Here is a 13,561-nt window from a genome sequence, read left to right on the forward strand (position 1 = left end):
TGAGGTGTTTTTGAACATGTTTGTTTCTTTATATCACACTAGAAAAACTTCCTCATCCCTCAGGAAAATTATACGTCAGTTCAGGTGTTTGCCATCAAAATAACACCTAAGAAAATGCCCACATAGACATTCCCCTCCCATACACTTGTAAGACGACTAGTAAGTCTGGATGCAAATCCACGATGAACACAAAGCACAGTATTAGGGCAGAAAACCAGCATTTGATCTTAACACCACTCCTAACCAAAAGTGGCAAATAAGTCTTTATCACTTTCAAATTTAAACTCTTCCAGATTAATACATCTGGAATTAATACACCTGTATTAATACATTAATACAGAACACAAAATTAAAAAAAAGTCCTTGAGTAACTGTTGGAACAAGGATAAATGTAACTAGTTTTCTACTTTTTTAAAGAATGTTTTCTGATTTCTACAGGTTTTAACGTTGGTCTTAGATGTAAACAATAGAGCTTCAGAATACCAGCACTTCCAAATAGCTTGAAAATATAAGTGCCACTGATAGATTTCATTCAATGAAAATGACATTAACTGTCAACAAACCAAATACTATGAATGAATCAGAATTCCTTTTCTTCATTAAATTCTCCTAATCACACAATTACTGCTTGTTAGGACAAGTTCCCTAAGCAGTCCTTCTGTCAACAACAAATAATCAGCTTCACCCACCTGAAAATTCGGATAAACTATTTGAAATAGTAATGGGGTGGCTGCATAAGTCCACTCTTTGTCTTCATTCAAGGCATGTTCAAGCAAACAAAAAACATAGAGCAGATTCAATGAGATTGAACAGTGCACTCATCTGCTCAGTCATGTTCCTACGACACAGATATTTTGGGTTCGTCTAGGCAGCTATACAAACCATTACCAGCTGAAAATATGATCCATTTTCATCTGACAGCCTTTTAAACTTGTCACAGAAATGTTAGCATTATTACATCCAGCTTAATCAGAAAGAAGAGACATGACCCCCTGGTCACGAGCCTGGGAGAGAGCCTAAATCAATCTCGGGTGCAACAGCACTGCTAACACATCAAAGTCATTTTCTTCCCTTGACCACCTATGGCAGTTTACCACATTTTCTGATAGGTAAGTCCTTTAACCTGGGATTCACATACAGTGAATCCTCAAGTTTCTTGCCTGGAGCCATGGGTCTTGCCTTAATCCACCCTTAATTTTCTCTGTAATTCCCCAAAGAGGGAACTCTGAAAAATGAGGAAGTATTCCGTTCAATTTCTCTGCCACAGTTTACTGAATGGAAATCAGATTTGGTCCCACTGCCTTACCCAAACGAAACCAAGGAAGTCAGCTCAAATTAAAAATTTCATGCATTGAGTAGAGCAATGCATTTTCAAGAAGTCATTAGTGTTTTTAATACAGGTGTACTGAATGAGGCACTGCAAGCTGTGATGACATTAAAATAACCGTACGAATCCAGCAGGAAAAGAGCTTTGCTGGAAATCTTATGCAAGGACAAATTCCCTAAATTAAAGGATTTAAACAATGAACTGTCAAACAAGACTTTGAAGGGTATTTACAAGATGAATTACTATTTCAAAATCCATTCAAAACTTTCCTATACTGCCCAATGAAAGCCAATATAGCCATTCATTCTAGCATTCATGCTAACAGCCCAGTCAAGCTATGTCACAATAACAACTGCAGTGCTTAACAGATCACAAACGAAGAGGTATCCTCCTACTTATGGGAATGAGACGTAAGAGGGAACTTATGGGAATGAGACATAAGAAGGACAGCAGAATGCCCAGCAGCCAGATTCTTAAGACCTGGCTTTGGATTCTACACAGCTACAATCACGGAAACAACAGTTGGAATATGTAAAATTGAGGAGAAAATAAATTTACTGGAACAACCCAAAGTTTCTGTAGCAGAATAAACATATCCAGCAATTCTGATATTCTGCTGCCTGCACTACGTAATCAGAAGAAGGATTTAATGGTGTTAGAGAGCCAGTAAACAAGAACCACATATCAGCATACTCATTTTGGTCTTCTGCTCTAAACACGCAGCTCATACACAAAAGGAAAATGCATTATTTTGCAAACTGCCCAAAATATGACAAGCATACTACAAAAACAAAGACTATTTACCAATAATCAGTGTTTGAGATGAAACACAGTATCGACGTTTAAAGCTTCTGTAATAGAAGTTGCTAATTGAAATTCCTCTATCTTGTCAGGGCTTTAGCATCATCATATCACCACGTATACTGCATAACTTCCTGTTAAGTTTTTTCTAACTTGTATTCTAGTCTATCCAAATGAGAACATTATGAATACTTATTTTCCTAGTACTACTTATAAACCCACTGGTATTCCATATCTTTGCTGTGTAACTCAGTGCATATGTATGCATATATGTACATGCAAAGATCTGAAAAATACCCAGTGCTTGCAGGTGCAAAATTGCATCTGCTGCAGCCATTTTTTATATTTTACCTTAACATCGGGCTCAGTACTACCCTGGTTACAAGTAGAAATGTAGTTTGCTTTTGATTTTTGAAGAGCTCCAAGAAAGTTAGAAAAGCTCTAAGAAAGTCAGATGTACACCTCTAATTTTTTTAGAGCCTTTGAAGCTTACAGTAACATTTAATCGATTGATACATTTCCATCCAGTTCAGTAATTCAGAGGTTAAAGGGGAGAGACTGGAGGGAGGAGAGAGGCTTCAGCAACTTCTTGTCAGCATTGAATAGTAAATAAAGGTTTAAGCCACTCAAAATTCTATCTTTTGTGTGGATTTCATAAAGTCTTCACAGATATCAATTGGTATTATTCAAGGCCTACAGGTGTCTCAAATTCCTTAGATGCCCTGATGATTTTTAAAGTGCTTTTAAATGTATGCTTCTATAACCGCTGTTATGTTTTCTAAAGAAGTAAATTAAAATTCCATAGACTGGAAGGCAAGGATTGTTTCAGTTCATTAAAGTTTGATCCCCAACTTCCATTTTCTGAAAATGCATTTTGTTAGATAAGACTAAGTTTATATTACATTAAATACTTCTCTCCATTTTTTCCAAATACTTACCTCAAATTAGCTCTACAAGTTCCCCAAGAAGCTTCTCAAAAGCATGCACTTTTGTTTTTAATCAAAGGACACTAGTCTAATGGATAGCACATTGAACGTATAATGTTCTACACTCCCTAACAAAACTAAAGTTGAATTGCAATTTATTTTCTTAAGGGAGAAATCACAGTAATTGCTAGAATTTCCAGACATAACTACTGATTCCTTAACAAAGAGCAGTTTAATTCTCCTATGCCAAATAAGCATGAGGGTTAGGAACTGGTAGGAAATAAAGAGAGTAGATTAAAACTAATGTTAAGAGAATGTATTTGGATGACCTAAATGACTACAGATGACATCTAGCAAAATTCAGTAACATGGAGATGATCAATTTATGTTCTGCAAGAAAATACATACTTCCTCTGCATCAGCAGCAATCTTTGCTACCAATTAGTAAAGACACCTGTCATTTTAGAGGTGTTTTCTTCATGCTTGCTAGTTAAAGATGAACAGAACTAGAAACCCATGGGAAAACTTCTGAGTTACAGCTAACATCAAGCTAGGATCAGCTCAAACTGAAAGAGGAAAAAAAAAAAAGGAAAACATTCGCCTGGATAATCCCTTTGAAGTTTTTCAATAGACAAATGTCATGTAGGTTTCGTTCATAGTGCAAGAATACTGTAAACTCAGAAGCATTACGACTGCCAACTGATTTTGCGCCAGCTACATCTGAAAAAGGGCTGATATCAACACAAACCATTGTTAAAATGCTTTATTAAATGACTAGCTACCTAAAACAATGTCTCAGTTGTGCAAAAACCTTAAATTCTCCTGTTGCTAAAACTGCAAGTAGACATATGCCCTGATCACAAATATTCTGTGTATATATTGTACTGCTTCTCTTGCTTTATGAAAGGGATGCTCGTATCTTCCTGCAACGCCTTTATAGAAATGTGATTGTGAAAGTTAAGCTAGAGAAGAACAGCTGGCATTGCAGAAAAATCTCTTATCTAAGCAGAGGCTCAACTAAGATTTTTGTAATATAACAGGCTTTGTTCACCTACAAAATATCTGTGATATTTTAAAAAGACATTAAAAACCATTATCAGTTACTGTCTATACAAGACTGGGTATACAAGACCTATTCCCCTATGTTCTTCTGAAACATATATACAATTGCCAGTAATTTTTTGTCTGGTACTTTACTGTATAAACAGCCTGTTAGAAAAGTCACCATCACCAGCAGTGCTCCTCCCCAGCTAAATCCCTCTGTCAGCTTTGTCAGACTGCCTTTTTAAACAGGAAGCTGAAACATATAGGTTTTCTTTCTTTCTTTTTTTTTTTTTAATCAGGATGCTATCTTGGTTTAAGCTTTTTTTATAAATACGACTTTTAAGTCTTCATCTGAAAATACTTCAGACATTGAGATTACACTTCACCCAACTGCTCCACCCACACATCAGTAATACAATGCTAAAAGAAAAGCAGAACTTTCCATGTCATATTCATAAGTCTATGAATCAAATAATAAATTTTCTTTGTCATTTTTGCTTAAAAATCATGTGCATAGACAACACTTCATATAAACTGCAACGTGCTATCTTGTTAAGCTTTTTTTATAAATACGACTTTTAAGTCTTCATCTGAAAATACTTCAGACATTGAGATTAACTTCACCCAACTGCTCCACCCACACATCAGTAATACAATGCTAAAAGAAAAGCAGAACTTTCCATGTCATATTCATAAGTCTATGAATCAAATAATAAATTTTCTTTGTCATTTTTGCTTAAAAATCATGTGCATAGACAACACTTCATATAAACTGCAACGATCAAGTGTAATCATAAGAACAAATGTTTTATTCTATTTCTTGATGTACATCTAGGGCACGTGTAAGTTCTTCTGAAAACCACGTTAGAGGGCAAGAGTGGCTGGACTGGTAGCATTAGAAAGGAAGACCTCATATTAAGGCAACAGGATGCTATCTTGGTTTAAGCTTTTTTTATAAATACGACTTTTAAGTCTTCATCTGAAAATACTTCAGACATTGAGATTACACTTCACCCAACTGCTCCACCCACACATCAGTAATACAATGCTAAAAGAAAAGCAGAACTTTCCATGTCATATTCATAAGTCTATGAATCAAATAATAAATTTTCTTTGTCATTTTTGCTTAAAAATCATGTGCATAGACAACACTTCATATAAACTGCAACGATCAAGTGTAATCATAAGAACAAATGTTTTATTCTATTTCTTGATGTACATCTAGGGCACGTGTAAGTTCTTCTGAAAACCACGTTAGAGGGCCAGAGTGGCTGGACTGGTAGCATTAGAAAGGAAGACCTCATATTAAGGCAATAAAGAGGTGCTAAGACAGTTTGATTACTCATCAAGACGAAGGGGAGTGAGATTTGGATAAATAAATAACTTCTGTCAGATTGTTTCCACTCTCCCTTTTGACTGGAAGTGCTGCACCGTGAGTTCAACTGCACTGATCCATAGCCAAAAGGGGAAGAGGTGGCCCCGTATTCCCCATGCCCACCACCCCTTCCTGGCCTTCAACATCCATCCCCTCCCCTTGCATCGGTTTTGGCACTCCTTCAGCTATATGATTCAGCTTGCTAAGCTGGCAAAAAAGGATACCACCAAATGAGAAAGAAAGGAAGCGAGGGGAAGAGAGAGGGAGGAGCTTGGCTGATCTTTTTGGTGGCAGTAAGCCGTGAGATCAGCTCTGCTGCATTATGTAGCTGCACCATGAATGTGAAGCTCCGCAAGACTGGCTGAGCTGACGTAATTGCACACCACTGCGGTTATGAAGAGGATCTGCTGCTCTTTCCCTCCTGGCCACACATTCCCCACTATTTCCCTTGCTACAGCCCTGCTGTTTGTCTGAACCCTCAGCAAGACAATTCAGCTTGCTAACCAAGCAAAAAAATATTTCTTTTTCTCTCTTTATTTCCTACCTGACCAGCAAGCTAAATTGGCTCATTCAGGAGCAGACAAGCACCAGAGATGGCTCAAGACAGGGTGCTGGGCTGCCCTGCTGGCAGCCGGGTTTTTTGGGTGCAATGAGTACTTAGACAAGCTCAGCAGCTCTTAAGGAACCTTAGGCTGCAACCCCGATACCAATCTAAGTTAACAACTGCCTTGCTTCTGCCTCCTCCCTCCATTGTGCCAGCACAGGTACTCCTCCACACCTTGATGAGTAGTTCAGTATATTAAACAAGCAGGAAAACTTTTCTTCTTTTCTTTGTAAAGAGCTGAATTGGCTCATTAAGAAGTCAGTTAAACCCTTGTACCAACAAGGAAATGGGTGGGATCATGAAGAAAGGAGAGAGAGGGTAGGACTTATGTAAACTAAAATGTCAAAGAACCACAGCTTAAAAATACAGTGAAGTGCATTTAAAAATAGAAGCCAAGATTTTACTGAATTCAATCCGAGACAGGTATTTACTCTAAGACAAACTTTATGCTGAATGATGCTTTGTTAAAAAATAAAAATGTCATTGCTGCTTTGTTTAGACTAACAAAGGACAGAAATGAACACACACAACTTTGCTTTACAATTGTGTAAAAATAAAAGATAGTTTGTAATGTTTTCTATTACTTCCAGTATCACTATTAACTGGACATCATCTACACATTTACCTTCCTTATTTTCACAGTTTTTGTAGGTAATGCAACAGCATCTACAACACAATCATAAAGGAGCTAATGCAAAATGACCCAGAGACATGACAATGCTATTTTCTCTGTAGTATACACAGAGGTAACAGCCACTTACTTTCTGATAACATTAAATATTACCTGCTGTCTGTAAGCCATGGCTTCTGAGAAGATGGCTTCCACAGTAAGGACAGTTCTCTGTAGTTCTCTACAAACACAGTACTACTTAATAACACGAAAAAATACTGTATATCAAAGCTGCATTTGGTTCAGCTGTAAACAGCAAAGGACTTACTGATCACACGTTTTTTGCTTCAAATTTCCAAGTACAGCTGCATACCGGTGCTCTAAGTAAACAGTCAGGCTAATCTGGCAATTCTATAATACTTCAGCCCAGACCAGACTGATCATATTTCACTTTTAATCGCACATATAAAATCAACCAAGTAAGCAAAGTGGAGGCCTTCATTCTAATCCCAATTTTGCTTTTGCTGTAGATCTCATCATAGTCTTCATTTCTCCTGAAAACAAGGAGACAGGACTACTCTGCTTTGCAGGAATTAGAAATTTAGAAATGCTGCAATCATGAATGCTGGTTGAAAGATGCCACAAAAAACAACTGCAGGAATGTAGCCTGTTGTGCAGACTGGGGAAGGCAATGAAAGAACAGAATACTCCCCTCTTGGACACCACCAGCAGAGTGGTATGGGAGTCTTTAAGGATGAAAGATCTAATCTGTTCCTAATTCAGACACTTTTCCTTCAACGTGGAGGTCTTTCACAGAGGCTTGCACTTATTTCCATGGAAAGCCTGAAACTCAGCAGAGTCTCTGGGCTGGCAACCAAATGGGATGCATATTCAGCTGCAAAGACTCCTTTACCAGACTTCCCTGGAGTAAATCCATGGCAGATGTCTTTGAAGCTAACAAGGTTGGAATTAGGTTAGCCAGTGCTTGTCCCATGGCTACATTGGCTCTAGTTTCTTGCTTGAGCAAGGGATGAATCTTGAAGCTGAGACTCATTCAAAATTCAAGACCAATTGCAATAGGACTTCTCTCTTGGCCATTTTCCAGACAGTACAAGCATCAAGAATGCAAATCTGAATGTAGAATATGATGCTCAGATTAAAGGATAAAAATAGAAGGCCTTCAGAAAAGGCATCAAAACAGAACAGATGGAAAAAATCGAACAGCAGGTTTTTCTGACTCGGAGGTGGGTGAGATATTCTTCAGTGGCAACAGACAAACTCACACTTAAATGAAAGTCATCAAGCAGTTAACAGCTCACCTCTACAGATGTTGCAAAAGAAAAGCTTTCCAGTCCCTTAGGACAGGTGATGGACATACTTCAGCATGAGTGCACACCAGGATTCTCTACCAAAGGACCTTTCTGTCAGACTGCTGGCTTACCTGCCAAAATAAACTAATTACTAAAATAGTCCTTTTGAAGGAGCTCGGTTCCAGCTTAAGAAAAGTTAATAAAAAACCCAACCATTTTCGTGCTCTGGTTTCAGCTATGTTCAGAAGCATATTTGAAAGCAGTTTTGATTTTAGAGACTACATTACAGTGTAGCTATGAACAGCTTAAGGTTCACAGAACAGACAGATATGTTTACACGACACTTAGGTGACAATAAGAACGTTCTCAGAAATTCTAGATACTAGACATAGAATGAAGTAAAATTTTGAAAGAGAGCAGTTGTGATGTTTCTTCCATAAACTTTTGCTTAACATTATGTTACAGAGGTGACTTTCCACACTCTTAATTATTCCAGGGCTTCAGGTATCATCCAAGCTATTCTTATACCTTTGCAAATGACTACATCACGTTGCCTTATGTAAGACACTGCTATTCATGTTCAGTGACTCTAAGTTCAGGCAAATAATCCAAACATTTCAGCCCAAATAGAGAGTGGCACATATAAACCTTTATATGGTCTTCATTGGTGGATATGTGCCTGTTGCGTTCCCCAAAAAACATTAAATCATGGCATGGTATCATGAAAGACTTTTGTTTGTCCTGATGTTCTTGGAAACCAATGAGCCAGGCTTGACAATACTCATCTTTAATGATGGTTAAGTCCGTGAACCAGCCACAAAAAAAAAGCGTATCAAGAACCTAAGAAATGGCTAATTATTAGACAGAAACATGCATCCTTTTTTAATTAAGTTTTCACTATTTTTAGAGATCAATCCTGTGACGGTTTAAGTAATGCACTTTTGTATTACAATTCTGAGTGTACGTTCCCATTTCCAAGAGTAAATACATTCCATTTAAGCTACGTGCACAATGAAGGTCAAATCCGTGAATCCATATAGAACCTAAATTTACTAGGGGGTAGAGAACAGTCCAAATATCTCTTGACTGGCTGTAACTCAAGTAATTATTAGAAAAATATACTTGAAAAAGTAGCAGCTGAATAGAAGGATAAAAATCAACAATTCAATGCTGTGAGATGAGAATAATAATGGGTTTTAAATGAAAACAATCATTTTAAAAAAAAAGTTTATACCCGATATAGGGGTTTTGACAGTGAGCTGAAAACATTTTCTGGTTTTTTTCCCCAATTACACAAACAAGTACTTTATTCAAATACCACATGTGTTGTTCTTTTTTTCTTGGAGCCTAAAGTAGTGAAATAACAGCTACTTTATAATGTAAGAAATAAAAATGGTTAAATTCAGTCACTTCTGTGCGAAGTTAAGAAAGCCATACAGTCATTAGCTCCCCCCCCCCAAAATGAGTCACAACTATTTTTTCAACTACTTGTATTTATTTTCTATTGGACAGTAAAGAATAGACAATCTTCAAACAAAATTCTTGCACACACTTCATGATTCACTGTATAGTGTATGGTAACTGGTTTGATGTCAATACCACAAGTAACTTCTTAATCTGTTTCATAATTAGTACTGTGGCCAAAAGGTGGCCAACATTTACTACTGATAACCATATCCATATACTGGTTTTTATTCTTTTTTTCTGACACACTAGTAGAATAAGGCTGACCGCTCACTTTACCAGAAAAAAAACCCCTAAAAAAGAACCACTTCCCTCTGGTGTTAAAATTCACCACATCATTAGATTTGTTTTAAGTTTATGCAGCTGACAGAATTAAGAATAAACATTGCTATATGAAAAATGCTGACACAAGTACTAAACCATAGAGCAGCTGATCTTATGTGCATGCATAATAATGAACTCCCTGATGTAGTTTTCAACTTGGAAAACCCTATGCGTCTTCTATTTTAGATTCCTTTCAACAGTTAACAACTAAAGGCCTTATTCATGAGGTAAATTTATCTTGGGAAATGCCCTGAAAGCACAGACTGTACTCTTCCTATGTACAGTAGCTTACTATTTTCTGAAGATTTATCACATACATTTCTCAGTAAGAGACTACATTTCATTATTTCCAAAACTGATTGTATTATACATATTATACAGCACTTTTACTAAAAGTAAAGGACTTTTTCGTGATCCTTCGCTTCTGAACAGACTTACCTGGTTATATAAATCTTGTAATTAAGGGATTTAGGCTCAATCATTTTATCCTTGTTTTTTATTGTCTTGTGTTTATTTATTGTTACAGCAGCAGCTGAAGGAAGCATTTGGAAAGATCTCACAAGGAAAAATTCTTGTTGGCTTTTCCCACTATAAGTGTCCAGCCAGCTTCTGTATAATCACACAATAGCTAGTGAATTATAGAGCGTGCTTTTTAATTTATTGCAAGATTTTTTTTTTTTGGCAACACGGATCTCCAACCTGAGAACCACATCCAAAGTCTAGATGGCACTGGATTCTGGTTTCAGTTCATTCTCTACTTTGGCCATGATGTGAAATATAAATCAACCATACACAATGGAATGTAGCTGATGTTTGCTAACATTTCTTTGACACTGAAATGCAGGGATCTGAAATGAGAAAGCCAAAGAACCAGAATATAAAGATGCATGATGAATATTTATAACACTATTAAATTGTAAGCACTATTCTTCTCTTGTGTTGCTAAAGGGTATGATTCGGGTCCATCTCCCGAGAGCATCATCCCCCACTCAACTGAACTAAGGAACTGAAGAAACTGAAGAAAAAGTAAAACGTTATATTTTAACAAATTATTCATTTGGGTTATGTTTTAAATTATGATCTGCGTAAAAGAATCATCTCTAGATGACAGACAACTTGGTCAAATACTTATAGGAAAGGATACAAATTTCTTTTAGGTTTAAACCCTTCTCTACCAAAATGTCCTGTTCTAGGCTATTTTATAAAAGGATAAAAATGCAAAAAATGCAAGTAAGCTTTACTCAAAGCAGTTGAAAGATGTCTCAAATTTTATATATACACATAACAAGAAACTTGGACCTCTCTGAACACAGGAAAGCCCGTTTACTTTCTGACCCACAGAACTCAAGGAAACTGATTCAGAGATTTAAAGGAATAAAACCACACACACACAGAAGGATGGTTTTGAGGCCAAGAACGTAGGTATGATAACACAGCTATTCTGTATGAGCATCTTCAGAGTTCTGATTGATGTTATGAAACTTTTCATTCGTAACTGTTTTGATACACGTGAAATCTATGCATTCTTTTGCATCAGTATTTTACCTATCAGGAAGTGACAAGCTACACAAAACACAAAATAGGTCCACCATTTATACTGCACTTCCTTGAATTTCTTGAAGATTCCCAAGGTAGAAGGATAGCAACAACAAAAGCAGCATTTGAAAGGGTTGTACCACCATCCAACACTTGGGATAAGGGATAAAAATTATTACAAACACGGACAAGAGAGTGAACGTTTTAAAAGCAGGAGAATTATGTTCAATTGAAAAATCAACTGAGAAATAAGTGAACTGATTATAACAGAAAAAGAAGGAGATGCCATGTATTCAGAAATAAAGACTTCTAAAAAAGGGCGCAGGATGGTATCTGACAGCAAGAGGACCATTATCTATATCCAGAAAGATGAGGCTGCAGTCTATGCAAATAAAAAAAGAGCTGAAAAGCGTTTAGTTTTTGTGTACTAGAAGCAACACTTAACAGCCTGGACAGAGAACCAAACTGGTTTCATTCCTGTAAACGCTCCTTAATGCATGCAAATAGATACTGTATTCCTAAATAGCACCCTGAACAATGATTAATGACATTTCTGTGTTAGCTCTTGTAAATGAAATTACTTTTTAATATAAACAAACATTAGGACATATAGACAAAGTGTGAACAAGCAGGGGACATGCTTGTGCCACATCTCTGTGGATGCTATTAATATTCAGCCAGTTCAGTAACACAGTTCCAGGAACTCAGTGCTGGTTCAGTGGAGACAGTGGGCAATGCCAATAACCTTAATCAGTTTAAACTTTTAAGAAGCTCAGCCTGCTTCCACAGACTTGACTTCTTGGCCTTTTTCCTATAGATTTCCAAAGCATCTCCTGGGTTTTAATTTCCATATTGCTCACCTCAGTTCACTCCAACTGACACTGCTGATCCGCTGAGCTCTGACTGTTCTGTTTCTGAACCTGGAAACTCACAGTCCATCCCTTTTTCCCTTGTCCTTCACTGAAAAACGTTGTAGGTAAATCTTTGCCTTCTTCAGTTCTACTCCTGTTTAATAATTTCTTCATGGGGTGAAGAGACTATATAAAATGCAACTATCTTCTCTATTACGCTTTGCCACTATATATACTGAGTATGGTGGCTGCATGGATTTTAATTTGTGATCTTTTCTTGAACAGAGAATACATATATAAATCCTACAGGGTTGGGGTTTTGGTGGTTTGGTTGTTTGGGGTTTTTTTTGCATCAATTCCCAATATCAACTTCTGCACATTTTAACATCACTCAGTGACAGGTGCTCTAGGGTTTTTTGTTGGGTTGGTTTTGGTTTTTTTTTAATTAAACAGAGCTGAAAAGCGTTTAGTTTTTGTGTACTAGAAGCAACACTTAACAGCCTGGACAGAGAACCAAACTGGTTTCATTCCTGTAAACGCTCCTTAATGCATGCAAATAGATACTGTATTCCTAAATAGTACCCTGAACAATGATTAATGACATTTCTGTGTTAGCTCTTGTAAATGAAATTACTTTTTAATATAAACAAACATTAGGACATATAGACAAAGTGTGAACAAGCAGGGGACATGCTTGTGCCACATCTCTGTGGATGCTATTAATATTCAGCCAGTTCAGTAACACAGTCCCAGGAACTCAGTGCTGGTTCAGTGGAGACAGTGGGCAATGCCAATAACCTTAATCAGTTTAAACTTTTAAGAAGCTCAGCCTGCTTCCACAGACTTGACTTCTTGGCCTTTTTCCTATAGATTTCCAAAGCATCTCCTGGGTTTTAATTTCCATATTGCTCACCTCAGTTCACTCCAACTGACACTGCTGATCCGCTGAGCTCTGACTGTTCTGTTTCTGAACCTGGAAACTCACAGTCCATCCCTTTTTCCCTTGTCCTTCACTGAAAAACGTTGTAGGTAAATCTTTGCCTTCTTCAGTTCTACTCCTGTTTAATAATTTCTTCATGGGGTGAAGAGACTATATAAAATGCAACTATCTTCTCTATTACGCTTTGCCACTATATATACTGAGTATGGCGGCTGCATGGATTGGATTTTAATATCTTTTCTTGAACAGAGAATACATATATAAATCCTACAGGGTTGGGGTTTTGGTGGTTTGGTTGTTTGGGGTTTTTTTTGCATCAATTCCCAATATCAACTTCTGCACATTTTAACATCACTCAGTGACAGGTGCTCTAGGGTTTTTTGTTGGGTTGGTTTTGTTTTTTTTTTAATTAAACAGCTTTTGTGGTGGGAACAGTCTCAGTTTCAAGT

General features: G+C 37.0%; 1 protein-coding gene across 1 annotated transcript in view; it reads right to left on the reverse strand.

Moving 5' to 3' along the window:
* B3GNTL1 (UDP-GlcNAc:betaGal beta-1,3-N-acetylglucosaminyltransferase-like 1) overlaps positions 1 to 13,561 on the reverse strand; it is a 120,517-nt gene that overhangs the window by 62,374 nt on the left and 44,582 nt on the right. The window lies entirely within an intron of this gene.

Source organism: Aptenodytes forsteri, unplaced genomic scaffold, assembly GCF_000699145.1.
Source record: "Aptenodytes forsteri isolate BGI_AS27 unplaced genomic scaffold, ASM69914v1 Scaffold243, whole genome shotgun sequence".
NCBI classification, from domain to species: Eukaryota; Metazoa; Chordata; class Aves; order Sphenisciformes; family Spheniscidae; genus Aptenodytes; species Aptenodytes forsteri.